Consider the following 14,572-nt stretch of genomic DNA (forward strand, 5'->3'; position numbering starts at 1 on the left):
GTTAGGCCTGTAGGAATTCCTGTGCATGTCTTTGTTTAGCCTGTCCCAGGATGGATATACTGCCCCAGTCGAACTGGTGTTCCTCTTTGTCTGTGTATTGGACACCAGTGATAGTTGGTCATGTCTTTTGGTGGCTAGTTGGTGCTTGTGTACCCTGGTGATGAGATTCCTGCCCATCTGTCCAATGTGATTGTTGCAGTCCTTGCAGGGTAGTTTGTATATTACATTGGTTCTGCTGGCCGTGGGTACAGGATCCTTTAAAATCATCAGGAGTTATTCTAATATTGTCGTATGTTTCTGGGCTCCCATGATGCCAAGGGACTGGAGTAGTCTGGTGGTCATCTTAAATGTCATTGTATGGTAGGGTGGCTCGAATCTATGGGCTGTTGTCTTCCTGTTCAGATTTGTGGTGCAGGAATCTGGAGACAGCACTGAGCAGGTACCTGTTGTTCCTGAATACGTTTTCAGCGTTTCTTTTCAGGTTCTCCTGGTTCCCTGGTGCTGCAATGTGTTGTGACTTGTTTAAATAGTGCCCTGATGCAGCTCTGTTTGTGGGTCTTGGGCTGGTTGTTCCGGTAGCTGAGTATTTGGTCAAACTGTGTGGCTTTTCTGTAGACACTGATCTGCGGCTCTCCATTGGCTTTTGTTCTACTGTGGCATCCAAGAAGGGGAGTCAGTAATTGTTCTCTTCCCCTTTGGTGAATTTTACACAAGTTAGGTTGTTGTTTGTGGGTTTCTTCTAGTTTTTCGCGTTTCATGATGATAAACGTGACAGCCACATAGCGGACCCAAAGATCATGGGAAGGGCTGTTCGTTCTAACCTGTGCAGAACTACTTCAAACCAGGACAGAGGTTAGAACAAACAAACTGTCTTGTAAAAGTCCTACAACATTGTTCATAACACTCCACAATGGTCAGTGACACCAAATGGATGAGAAGGGAGCAGCTCACCCAGTACCTTGTCAAGGAGGTTGTTACTTAATCCTATCTCCATGCAGGGCAGCCTGCTGTCTGTCTGGCTTTAAACATGCCCTTCTAAAAAAAAACTCACTAAAACATTGAGGTGACCTTCATCAATCTGCCCTTTGTCGGTCAGCATGGACATTAAAATCTCCTGTGATTGTTGTGCCTTTCTGAGGAGCCATCATAACTTCTCTTAATGTTCCACAACTCTAGTTAATTAAGGGACAATAGCCATTCACAGTGGTTTCTGGCCTTTGTCATTTCTTGTTTTTACCCAAGCTTTTCATGTCTTGGTTTCCGAAATATAAATTATCAGCCACAATTGTGATCATTGCCTCATGAACCAACAGAATGAGCCTGCAACCTTTGAAGTTTCAATCTGTCACTTTGCACTGATATCTCTGGAACAGCGATCAGATTATATTTATTCATTTTGGAGTACATCAGTTGATCTGTTTAGTTTCAAATGGTGCAAGTATACATAAACGCAGCCTTCAGCTTTAGACTTTGTTCTTTTTTCATAGATTCCAGACTGGCAAATGCTTAATTCTTAGATTTGTGGTCTGCACGCCTTCCTCTCGTTGATCAATTCTCAGATTCATGCTTCTTTATGGCTTTGACTGTTCTCTGATGTACTGCCTCTCCCAACTTTGATGCCTTGTCACTATGCTTGAAATGTAAATCCTCTGTCCCTCTCCAGGAATGAAACAGAAGAAACACCAGGCCTGGTGTGGTTCAGGAGCAGACCACATCGCTGGGTCACGTCCAACAGTCCACAATCTGCTGTCAGTCCCCCACAACCCAGAACTGACTTGTAACATGTCAGAACACTGAGTAGTCTTTTGCATTTAAAGCTAGTCACCTTTGACTCCAGGAAACTCTCATGGATTCACACTGAGGCTGGCAAATGTTAATTCAGCAATTAAGCAGAAATGCAAAAGAAATATGGGTGGAAAATTGCGCTGAATCGGTTCCGAACCGTTTATGTATGTCGTGAAATACTGGAACAAATCATCTACAGATTACTCCTAAGGAAGCATTCAAACGCTATAGTGTCATCTTCCTGTTTTTGGATTCATACACTCAAGGCGTTGAGCAACATGGAACCACAGTGAAGATCGAACAAAAACGTAAGATATCTTCGACATGATTTCAGCATGTCTGAGCTCTGACACTAAATGCACTCGGGAAGCAGGGGCAAGGGCTGGGTGAAAGGCAGCTGGAGGGACGGAGGGAGGGAAGCACGCACGGAGGAGGAAGAGCAAAGAGAAAAGAGAAAAAAAAGCCAAAGGGGATAAAGAGAAAGAGCAACAAAGAAAATGTGGCTGGCCAGCACGCCTTGAAGTAGGGAGAAAAGGCAGGGGCTAGCGCCTACGGCCATACTAGTCTGAAAATGCCCGATCTCGTCTGATCTCGGAAACTAAGCAGACTCAGGCCGGGTTAGGACTTGGATGGGAGACCGCCTGGGAATACCAGGTGCTGTAGGCTTTTTCCGCCAGCAGTGGCTGCTCAAGTCACCCCTCTGCACTTGTGTTGTGCCAGGCAATGGAGTGGCAGGTTATTTTTGCTGCTGCTGTGCCTGGCATCAGTCTCCTGCAGGCACGAGACACGGAGGGGAGGAGAGCGGAGCGCTGCCAAAATCAGCAAGAAAGGCGCAAAGAAAGGGATTGGGGCTGCACGCTGTCTGCGGGTGGCAGTCAGGAAAGGCGGACAATAGACAATAGGTGCAGGAGTTGGCCATTCTGCCCTTCGAGCCTGCACCACCATTCAATATGATCATGGCTGATCATCCTTAATCAGTATCCTGTTCCTGCCTTATCTCCATAACCCTTGATTCCACTATCCTTGAGAGCTCTATCCAACTCTTTCTTAAATGAATCCAGAGACTGGGCCTCCACTGCCCTCTGGGGCAGAGCATTCCACACAACCACCACTCTCTGGGTGAAGAGGTTTCTCCTCATCTCTGTCCTAAATGGTCTACCCCGTATTTTTAAGCTGTGTCCTCTGTTTCGGCACTCACCCATCAGCGGAAACATGTTGCCTGCCGCCAGAGTGTCCAATCCTTTGATCATCTTATATGTCTCAACCAGATCCCCTCTCAGTCTTCAAAACTCAAGGGTACACAAGCCCAGTCGCTCCAGTCTTTCAGTGTAAGGTAATCCCGCTATTCCAGGAATTGACCTCGTGAACCGACGCTGCATTCCCTCAATAGCCAGAATGTCTCTCCTCAAATTTGGAGACCAGAACTGCACACAGTACTCCAGGTGTGGTCTCACCAGGGCCCTGTACAGCTGCAGAAGAACCTCTTTGCTTCTATACTCAATCCCTCTTGTTATGAAGGCCAGCATGCTATTAGCCTTCTTCACTACTGCTGGACCTGCATGCTTACCTTCATTGAGTGGTGTACAAGAACCCCCAGATCTCTCTGTACTGCCCCTTTACCTAAATTGATTCCACTTAGGTGGTAATCTGCTTTCCTGTTCTCGCCACCAAAGTGGATAAGGATCCATTTATCCACATGAAAGTGCATCTGCCATGCATCTGAGCACTCACCTAACTTGTCCAGGCCACCCTGTAATCTCCTAACATCCTCATCACATTTCACCCTGCCACCCAGCTGATGAAATTTGCGAATGTTATTGCTAATACCATCTTGTATATCCTGAAGATAGATTGTAAAAAGCTGCGGTCCCAGTACTGATCCCTGCGGTACCCCACTGGTCAGTGCCTGGCATTCCGAAATGGAGGGGTGGAGGAGTGTGGAAGGATGAGAGAATGCAGGCTGCAGCCCTAAGAAGCAGGGGGAGGGCTTACAGTTGGCCTGTGTGGGGATGTGGGAGACTACAGGAGCCTGGTGGGCAAGGCTGGCTGAAAGGCAGCTGGAGGGACGGAGGGAGGGAAGCACGCACGGAGGAGGAAGAGCAAAGAGAAAAAAAAGCCAAAGGGGATAAAGAGAAAGAGCAACAAAGAAAATGTGGCTGGCCAGCACGCCTTGAAGTAGGGAGACAAAGGCAGGGGCCAGCGCCTACGGCCATACTTGTCTGAAAACGCCCGATCTCGTCTGATCTCGGAAGCTAAGCAGACTCAGGCCTGGTTAGTACTTGGATGGGAGACCGCCTGGGAATACCAGGTGCTGTAGGCTTTTTCCGCCAGCAGTGGCTGCTCAAGTCACCCCTCTGCACTTGTCTTGTGCCAGGCAATGGAGCGGCAGGTTATTTTTGCTGCTGCTGCTGTGCCTGGCATCAGTCTCCTGCAGGCACGAGACACGGAGTGGAGGAGAGCAGAGCGCTGCCAAAATCAGCAAGAAAGGCGGAAAGAAAGGGGTTGGGGCTGCACGCTGTCTGCGGGTGGCAGTCAGGAAAGGCGGACAATAGACAATAGGTGCAGGAGTTGGCCATTCTGCCCTTCGAGCCTGCACCACCATTCAATATGATCATGGCTGATCATCCTTAATCAGTATCCTGTTCCTGCCTTATCTCCATAACCCTTGATTCCACTATCCTTGAGAGCTCTATCCAACTCTTTCTTAAATGAATCCAGAGACTGGGCCTCCACTGCCCTCTGGGGCAGAGCATTCCACACAGCCACCACTCTCTGGGTGAAGAAGTTTCTCCTCATCTCTGTCCTAAATGGTCTACCCCGTATTTTTAAGCTGTGTCCTCTGTTTCGGCACTCACCCATCAGCGGAAACATGTTGCCTGCCGCCAGAGTGTCCAATCCTTTGATCATCTTATATGTCTCAACCAGATCCCCTCTCAGTCTTCTAAACTCAAGGGTACACAAGCCCAGTCGCTCCAGTCTTTCAGTGTAAGGTAATCCCGCCATTCCAGGAATTGACCTCGTGAACCGACGCTGCATTCCCTCAATAGCCAGAATGTCTCTCCTCAAATTTGGAGACCAGAACTGCACACAGTACTCCAGGTGTGGTCTCACCAGGGCCCTGTACAGCTGCAGAAGAACCTCTTTGCTTCTATACTCAATCCCTCTTGTTATGAAGGCCAGCATGCTATTAGCCTTCTTCACTACCTGCTGTACCTGCATGCTTACCTTCATTGAGTGGTGTACAATGTGAGAAACAAAAGCTCACTCACTTTAATAATTTCAGTCCGAGACTAATTTCTCATCAGCCATTTATTTGTACACCTATAGATGGGTGCTTTGTCTAACTACCTGGTAAGGTAATGACAAAATGCACACTATATCCGAAAAACCCTCGCAATTTATCCCATATGTTTTCCTTATTCCATTGTCTGTTCCCTGCTTCGCTTACGTCACTCATTTTCTTAAGACGTATCCCACAACTTCTGTTTATCCTGTTTTGTCCGTGACAAACTCTTATCTCTGACTCCCATAAGGGTGTTTGACGTCAGTCTATTATAGATTATTGATTAGGCATATCTTTTCTTCTATCAGCATCTATTTCCATCCAGAGGCCACTTTGACCTCTTTGATTAGGGTTAGTTCCTGTGTCTTGAGGAGGGGAAACAGATGCTTTCCTGTTTGCCCATATATCCACCATTGTTCTGTATTCATGTCTCATGCTTTCTTTTTGCTGAATATGTATTTTCTCATTCCTATTCTGTATCAGAATTTATACTTGCAGAAATAACATTAATTCATTTATATCCCACAATTTCCCCTTTTTCTTTTCATTACTATCTGTTAACTTCTGCATTTTTGTCTCCTTTTTTTTCTTAACATTGTTTACAAAATTCGCAAGCATCATTTCAGAGATTTCATCCATCTTAGTCTCACTCATCTCCTTATTATTTAGTTGATAAAGTTCCTCTGTCTGATTCCCCTCAGGGTCATTCGTTTCATCAAGGCTGTTTCACTCAGCCTCTGGGTGAGCCCTCGTATACAGGGTATGATACAACAGCCACTGGCCACCAATACCCCGACTACTACTATCAGGGAAGTTCGGATAGAAACCACCACCCCCTTCCATTTTCCAAACCAGGATTCAAGCCACCCTGTGAGAGATGTGTCTACTCCTGAATTCTCAGCCAGTTCCTCTGCTAAGGTAGTCAATCCCCGTAAGGCCCGAGTAATCGAACCATCAGGCGCAGTGTTATTAGGAATAAAGGTACAACAGCTTCCTCCTAACATCACACATACACCCCCTTTCTCTGCTAAAATCATATCAAGGGCTATTCTATTTTCCAATGCCATCCTACTCGTCGCATCAAGCTGTTCTGATATTCCTTTAACCGCATCTCTTGTATAATTCATAAATCGCTGTTGATTATAAAAAATGTAATTTATCCAGTCTACATTTTTATTAATTGTTACCCACCAAAAGAGAGCTGACTCAAAGCCTGCTGCAATCTGGTTACGAGCTTTGAATTCAGGTACTCCCCTAGGGACTCCTACCGAATCGAGATAAATCCTGTCATCAAAAGAAGTATCTAACAGTAATCTCTTACCCCTTCCCTTTTTCCCTACTATCTTTTCCTTCTCAAATGCCAGGGTAAATGGAATTGCCAATTGTACAATTGCACATATCCCTCTCCAATCCGGAGGTAGGGTGGGTCTCAATATTTTTCCTCCACAGTACCACCACAGATCCGCTCGGGGAACCTTTATTGCTGAGTAGTTCCCTCCCTTCTCCGTTTCGGTAACATTCTTAATCTCTGTACATAATTTCAGCTCCCCCAAATATATCGAACGACTCGTACCTCGCCTGTGCGTGTGATTTCCAACTGCGGCGGAAAATGTAGGGGGAACTTTTGCATCTTTCTCCTCCAAGGGAGGGAACATCAGAGATAGGGAGGTACAATTCCTATCATTCCATGCAGTCTCATCCTGGTACAGGGCTATCATACATTTCATGCCCTTCCTGTCTCGCTTCCACCCGAGCGGAAAGGGAACCACCTGGGCCACTGGCCTACCGGAGGCACATGCATAGCAATTGCTTTTGTTCAGACTTTTTACAGGATACTTTACCCATTCAACCCAGGCATTTGCATCCCTGTACCCAGTCTCTATCTCGATGGTCTGTTTCAAATCGTTTACCTCTATAATTTTTACTACTTTAGGATCATTGGGAGTGGTGAAAGGTTGTATCTCATTACCCAGTAATTCTACCCATTTTTCCCTGTCCTATGCTAATTCGAAAACAACAGCCCACAAACTCCTTCCCATTTGCTTTCATTTCAATCCCAAATGTTTCATTTAATTGTACCTCATAAGTGCCACCTCCCAAAACTGCTTCGTGCCATGTGGTTTTTCTTATCGTTAAATATATGGGGTTACACTTTTTATTGGGACAATCGCGTGCTGGTCGGAAGGGGGTCCGGTGTATTGTGACAAGACCATTATACCAGGTACCACCCCCGAGGCCATCCCCATAGGACTTAAGATGTATCTCTGAGTTGCGGTATTGTCTCTGATTAGCTACATTCCCACAATTTACTAAGCTACATATATCAGTGACTATTACTTGTGGATTATCAGACTCAGGAACCATTAATAATACATATGAAAATGATATGTAACAAAATCCCAATACGAAGAGGGCTAGCATCATAACTCTAAGCATTCCCAGTATTCTGATCATTATGCTAAAACACAAAAAGGCTTAATATACAATCTTACAGAAATAATCCCGCGCTCGCGTCGCCACTGTATAGTCAATTACTCAAAGTCTCTTTAGTCTGAGTTTCAGCGGGTCTTGCGTTGATTGCGTCCAGACTTCTTCCTCAACTGGAGGGTCCACTGGCCCTTTGATCCGAGTGTAATGAGTCCAGCCTTTCTCCGCCGTCCTTATTGCCGTTTCGGTAGTCAAAAGAGCCTGATACGGCCCTTCCCAGTCTGGCTGCAGCTTAGTCTCTGTCCATGATTTTAAGACTCAATCTCCTGGCCGGATGGGATGAACAGCAAATTCAAGGGGCGGGGTCTGTGCCAATAGACCCTGTTTTCTGAGGAAAGATAAAGAGGAGGACAAGCCCAGTATATACTTCTTTAAAAACAAATCTTTAGTTTCGGGAATTGGCAATTCTCCCTGCGTTCCCAGATAAGGTAATTCAAATAAGATTTCATAGGGGGATAGTCCCAAATCTTTCCTCCGCCAAGGGACAAGCCCAAAAGGCATCCTTTAAATCTATCACACTAAACCATTTGTGATCATGAGGGATCTTACTTAATAACGTGTAGGGGTTTGGCACCACTGGGTGCCTGACCTGTACCATCCGATTTAATGTTCTCAAATCCTGCACCAATCGATAAGTTCCATCAGATTTCCGCACTGGTAGAATTGGGGTATTATAAGGAGACATACATGGCTCCAACAAACCATCTCTAATCAGTCCCTCAATTACTGGCTGCAGTCCCCGTTTACCTTCTATGGAAATAGGATATTGTCGTTCACAGACAACGTCCCCTTTCCGTTTTAAATTTATTAAAAGGGGAGGGATCTGTAGTTTTCCACGATTCCCTTCTCTAGCCCATACAATAGGGTCTATCTTTCTCTCAGCATCCTCTGTCAACATCGCCAGTTGTACAACTAATTCTTTTTCCTGAATTCCAATCTCCAGTCCTAAAAGGATAATTAGGTCTCTCCCCAGTAAGTTACTTCCTATATCAGGGATATACAGCAGTTCCCCTGTAACCCTACCTTTAGGACCTTCTATCATCATAGGTTCAAATACTGGAACAGTAAATCCTTCCCCTTTCACCCCCGAAACAGTAATTGACCGTGTTAACATTTCTACTTTCTTTGGTTTAAAATTCAGCGATGACCGTGCTGCCCCCGTATCTACTAGGGAGATTACCTCCTCCCTACACGGTCCCACCTTCAAGTTTATCAAGGGTTCCTGGTGGGCCCCTGAGGGCAGGAACCCCTGACACCCCTATTCTTCATCATAATTCATAAGCGGAATTGCCTTTTCTTCCCTTTGTAGATCAGGACACTCCCGCTTAAAATGCCCTATCTTTCCACAATAATAGCATCCTGCCTGTAGCGACTTCCATCTCTGCCCCTGTCGCTCAAACCCTCTATCAAATGTTCCCCCTTGTCCTCTCCCTCTTTACAAACACTTTCTGTGCCTCTCTCGACAATTCATCTGATGGTTTTTCACTCCATCCTTCTATCTTCTGTATCTTTCTCTGTATGTCTGGCCATGCTCTTGTCACAAAATGTACTTTCAAAAGACCCTGTGCCACTGGGTCCTCAGGGTTCATTCCAGAGTATTTCCGCATTGAGTCCCTTAATCTTTGCAAGAAAGCTGAGGGAGTCTCATCTTTCTCCTGTCTAATTTCAAAGGCTTTAATCAAATTCTATGACTTCGGAACTGCCTCCCTTATTCCTTTTAGAATCAGGTCTTTCAATTCCCTCATTTCTTCTCTATGCTCCGGGTTTTGGTTTTCCCACTGGGGGTCTCTGGGGGGAAACTTCACCTCTCCCTGTCCAGCATCCCCATCTCCAATCGGGTGTTCCCTGTCCCATATTTTAATGGCAGTTCCTCGTACAAGTCCCCTTTCCTCCCCAGTAAATAATATATTCAAAATAGACATTAATTCAGCCCAGGCATAGAGACTGGGCCCCAAAAATTGATCAATTTGTTCAGACAACCCCACCGGATCCTCAACCAGGACCTTCATTTCCTTTTTAAATGTTCTGACCTCCCCACTGGTGAGGGGGGCACTTACAAACCCAATCTCTTTGTCCCCTATGGGTACCTCCCAAAGGGGATAAGTTGTTACGTTTTTTTCCCCTTTATCTTTTTTTTAAAGAAATATTGCAATATTTCTAGCTCCCCATAACTTCAAACACCAATTCATCAATTCATGCTTGACTAACCTTCAAAGCCTGTTCCTAACTTATAAATATATTTATATATATTTACGTTCATTTCTTCAGTATTTAATAGTCAAAATGCATACAGTTCCCAATTTTGCAATTCACTGTAATTACCCAGTTTTAGTCCTTTAATTTAGATCCAAAATTAGTTTTCTTAAATAGTCCTGACCAATCATTGCTCAATTACAATACTATAGGTCGTAAAATAATCAGAGCTTGCCTTAAAAGAACTCGTCAACTCAAGTTTTTTTAAAAAAAACTTCTAATGCATGAACAATGGCTGAATCCAAGGTCACAGATATTAACCATAGAATTTTGCTTTTACCACAATCTAATGTTGAACTGAAACTTCAACTGTCCTCCATAAATCGCTGTTATGTAAAGATAAAAGAGATTAGTTAGAAACTGATAGTAAGGCAGTCATGATTTGTAAAAAGAACAGGAGTTATCATTCCTTTTTTTTTTCTTCATAATCACAATAGAATCCTTAACCTTAAAAGATATCATGTTAAGTTTCCATAACAAAATCAGATTCAAAACAGTCCTGGAACACAAGCTCCAGGGAATAAAACACAAACATTCAATCACCAACAAACAAATGTTCACTCAAACCAAATCACAAAGGGTTAAACTTCCTACCAGCTGTACAGCTCTTTACATTCTCTCTCTCTCTCTCTCTCTCTCTCTGTCTCTCGCACATTGACATATAAATTCAGATATTCACAAACCCAGTCTTCGTCCGATCTGTACTTTGGCCAGAAGACAGCGGGACGAAGAATGGAGTCTTTAGTCCATACAAAGCAACAATATTTAATCATCTTTCTCCCTTGTACAAGTATTATTTTGCCAATTTCCACAACATCCTGCCCAAAGGACTTTCCGGAGGAATGTTGTAAGGGACCCCTCCTCCATTTCCATTGCCGTGTCCTTACTTTGTTTCCCCGGAGGCTTTTTCCTTACCCAAAGCACAAGCCATATTGAGTTCCTTCGTTAGTCCCTTATTAACTACTAAAACTCAATCCCGGCCACCAAGGCAATACTTAAAAGTCAATTTTCTTACCTTGGTCTGTGCACAGAGTTGCCTGGCCCCTTTTGTCACCGTATTTTCTATCGAGCTCCTATCACTGTCTGATTCAGATGTCTCTCTTATAGGATTCACATCAGTCACCCAAGGGAGCAGACCAAACCGGGACACGAGACCGCTCCTCAATGGGGAACGGGACGCGTCTTCCCAGTGTCCAAGGCCAGCCACTCCCCCCGGGGATGGAAGAAAATCCCGGACGAGCCCCCAATTGTGAGAAACAAAAGCTCACTCACTTTAATAATTTCAGTCCGAGACTAATTTCTCATCAGCCATTTATTTGTACACCTATAGATGGGTGCTTTGTCTAACTACCTGGTAAGGTAATGACAAAATGCACACTATATCCAAAAAACCCTCGCAATTTATACCATATGTTTTCCTCATTCCATTGTCTGTTCCCTGCTTCGCTTACGTCACTCATTTCCTTAAGACTTATCCCACAACTTCTGTTTATCCTGTTTTGTCCGTGACAAACTCTTATCTCTGACTCCCATAAGGGTGTTTAACGTCAGTCTATTATAGATTATTGATTAGGCATATCTTTTCTTCTATCAGCATCTATTTCCATCCAGAGGCCACTTTGACCTCTTTGATTAGGGTTAGTTCCTGTGTCTTGAGGAGGGGAAACAGATGCTTTCCTGTTTGCCCATATATCCACCATTGTTCAGTATTCATGTCTCATGCTTTCTTTTTGCTGAATATGTATTTTCTCATTCCTATTCTGTATCAGAATTTATACTTGCAGAAATAACATTAATTCATTTATATGCCACAACAAGAACCCCCAGATCTCTCTGTACTGCCCCTTTACCTAAATTGATTCCACTTAGGTGGTAATCTGCCTTCCTGTTCTTGCCACCAAAGTGGATAAGGATCCATTTATCCACGTGAAAGTGCATCTGCCATGCATCTGAGCACTCACCTAACTTGTCCAGGTCACCCTGTAATCTCCTAACATCCTCATCACATTTCACCCTGCCACCCAGCTGATGAAATTTGCGAATGTTATTGCTAATACCATCTTGTATATCCTGAAGATAGATTGTAAAAAGCTGCGGTCCCAGTACTGATCCGTGCGGTACCCCACTGGTCAGTGCCCGGCATTCCGAAATGGAGGGGTGGAGGAGTGTGGAAGGATGAGAGAATGCAGGCTGCGGCCCTATGAAGCAGGGGGAGGGCTTGCAGTTGGCCTGTGTGGGGATGTGGGAGACTACAGGAGCCTGGTGGGCAAGGGCTGGCTGAAAGGCAGCTGGAGGGACGGAGGGAGGGAAGCACGCACGGAGGAGGAAGAGCAAAGAGAAAAGAGAAAAAAAAGCCAAAGGGGATAAAGAGAAAGAGCAACAAAGAAAATGTGGCTGGCCAGCACGCCTTGAAGTAGGGAGAAAAGGCAGGGGCCAGCGCCTACGGCCATACTAGTCTGAAAACGCCCGATCTCGTCTGATCTCGGAAGCAAAGCAGACTCAGGCCTGGTTAGTACTTGGATCGGAGACCGCCAGGGAATACCAGGTGCAGTAGGCTTTTTCCGCCAGCAGTGGCTGCTCAAGTCACCCCTCTGCACTTGTCTTGTGCCAGGCAATGGAGCGGCAGGTTATTTTTGCTGCTGCTGCTGTGCCTGGCATCAGTCTCCTGCAGGCACGAGACACGGAGGGGAGGAGAGCGGAGCGCTGCCAAAATCAGCAAGAAAGGCGGAAAGAAAGGGATTGGGGCTGCACGCTGTCTGCGGGTGGCAGTCAGGAAAGGCGGACAATAGACAATAGGTGCAGGAGTTGGCCATTCTGCCCTTCCAGCCTGCACCACCATTCAATATGATCATGGCTGATCATCCTTAATCAGTATCCTGTTCCTGCCTTATCTCCATAACCCTTGATTCCACTATCCTTGAGAGCTCTATCCAACTCTTTCTTAAATGAATCCAGAGACTGGGCCTCCACTGCCCTCTGGGGCAGAGCATTCCACACAGCCACCACTCTCTGGGTGAAGAAGTTTCTCCTCATCTCTGTCCTAAATGGTCTACCCCGTATTTTTAAGCTGTGTCCTCTGTTTCGGCACTCACCCCGCAGCGGAAACATGTTGCCTGCCGCCAGAGTGTCCAATCCTTTGATCATCTTATATGTCTCAACCAGATCCCCTCTCAGTCTTCTAAACTCAAGGGTACACAAGCCCAGTCGCTCCAGTCTTTCAGTGTAAGGTAATCCCGCCATTCCAGGAATTGACCTCGTGAACCTACGCTGCATTCCCTCAATAGCCAGAATGTCTCTCCTCAAATTTGGAGACCAGAACTGCACACAGTACTCCAGGTGTGGTCTCACCAGGGCCCTGTACAGCTGCAGAAGGACCTCTTTGCTTCTATACTCAATCCCTCTTGTTATGAAGGCCAGCATGCTATTAGCCTTCTTCACTACCTGCTGTACCTGCATGCTTACCTTCATTGAGTGGTGTACAAGAACCCCCAGATCTCTCTGTACTGCCCCTTTACCTAAATTGATTCCACTTAGGTGGTAATCTGCCTTCCTGTTCTTGCCACCAAAGTGGATAAGGATCCATTTATCCACGTGAAAGTGCATCTGCCATGCATCTGAGCACTCACCTAACTTGTCCAGGTCACCCTGTAATCTCCTAACATCCTCATCACATTTCACCCTGCCACCCAGCTGATGAAATTTGCGAATGTTATTGCTAATACCATCTTGTATATCCTGAAGATAGATTGTAAAAAGCTGCGGTCCCAGTACTGATCCGTGCGGTACCCCACTGGTCAGTGCCCGGCATTCCGAAATGGAGGGGTGGAGGAGTGTGGAAGGATGAGAGAATGCAGGCTGCGGCCCTATGAAGCAGGGGGAGGGCTTGCAGTTGGCCTGTGTGGGGATGTGGGAGACTACAGGAGCCTGGTGGGCAAGGGCTGGCTGAAAGGCAGCTGGAGGGACGGAGGGAGGGAAGCACGCACGGAGGAGGAAGAGCAAAGAGAAAAGAGAAAAAAAAGCCAAAGGGGATAAAGAGAAAGAGCAACAAAGAAAATGTGGCTGGCCAGCACGCTTTGAAGTAGGGAGAAAAGGCAGGGGCCCGCGCCTACGGCCATACTAGTCTGAAAACGCCTGATCTCGGAAGCTAAGCAGACTCAGGCCTGGTTAGTACTTGGATGGGAGACCGCCTGGGAATACCAGGTGCAGTAGGCTTTTTCCGCCAGCAGTGGCTGCTCAAGTCACCCCTCTGCACTTGTCTTGTGCCAGGCAATGGAGCGGCAGGTTATTTTTGCTGCTGCTGCTGTGCCTGGCATCAGTCTCCTGCAGGCACGAGACACGGAGGGGAGGAGAGCGGAGCGCTGCCAAAATCAGCAAGAAAGGCGGAAAGAAAGGGATTGGGGCTGCACGCTGTCTGCGGGTGGCAGTCAGGAAAGGCGGACAATAGACAATAGGTGCAGGAGTTGGCCATTCTGCCCTTCCAGCCTGCACCACCATTCAATATGATCATGGCTGATCATCCTTAATCAGTATCCTGTTCCTGCCTTATCTCCATAACCCTTGATTCCACTATCCTTGAGAGCTCTATCCAACTCTTTCTTAAATGAATCCAGAGACTGGGCCTCCACTGCCCTCTGGGGCAGAGCATTCCACACAGCCACCACTCTCTGGGTGAAGAAGTTTCTCCTCATCTCTGTCCTAAATGGTCTACCCCGTATTTTTAAGCTGTGTCCTCTGTTTCGGCACTCACCCCGCAGCGGAAACATG

General features: G+C 46.0%; 2 non-coding genes and 2 pseudogenes across 2 annotated transcripts; all 4 read left to right on the top strand.

Moving 5' to 3' along the window:
• Window positions 1-2,332: 2,332 nt before the first annotated feature.
• Window positions 2,333-2,451, top strand: LOC122546026 (5S ribosomal RNA). Its single transcript, XR_006310649.1, has one exon. It is a non-coding gene; the product is annotated as a 5S ribosomal RNA (ribosomal RNA).
• A 1,535-nt stretch (window positions 2,452-3,986) lies between these two features.
• Window positions 3,987-4,105, top strand: LOC148150832 (5S ribosomal RNA). Its single transcript, XR_015756309.1, has one exon. It is a non-coding gene; the product is annotated as a 5S ribosomal RNA (ribosomal RNA).
• Window positions 4,106-12,246: 8,141 nt separating this feature from the next.
• On the top strand, window positions 12,247-12,365 carry LOC148150833 (5S ribosomal RNA; annotated as a pseudogene).
• Window positions 12,366-13,911: 1,546 nt separating this feature from the next.
• LOC148150834 (5S ribosomal RNA) lies at window positions 13,912-14,020 on the top strand (annotated as a pseudogene).
• Window positions 14,021-14,572: the final 552 nt, after the last annotated feature.

This window comes from Chiloscyllium plagiosum, unplaced genomic scaffold, assembly GCF_037043375.1.
Source record: "Chiloscyllium plagiosum isolate Xiang-an unplaced genomic scaffold, Cpla_swu_hap1 HiC_scaffold_3, whole genome shotgun sequence".
Classification (NCBI taxonomy): Eukaryota; Metazoa; Chordata; class Chondrichthyes; order Orectolobiformes; family Hemiscylliidae; genus Chiloscyllium; species Chiloscyllium plagiosum.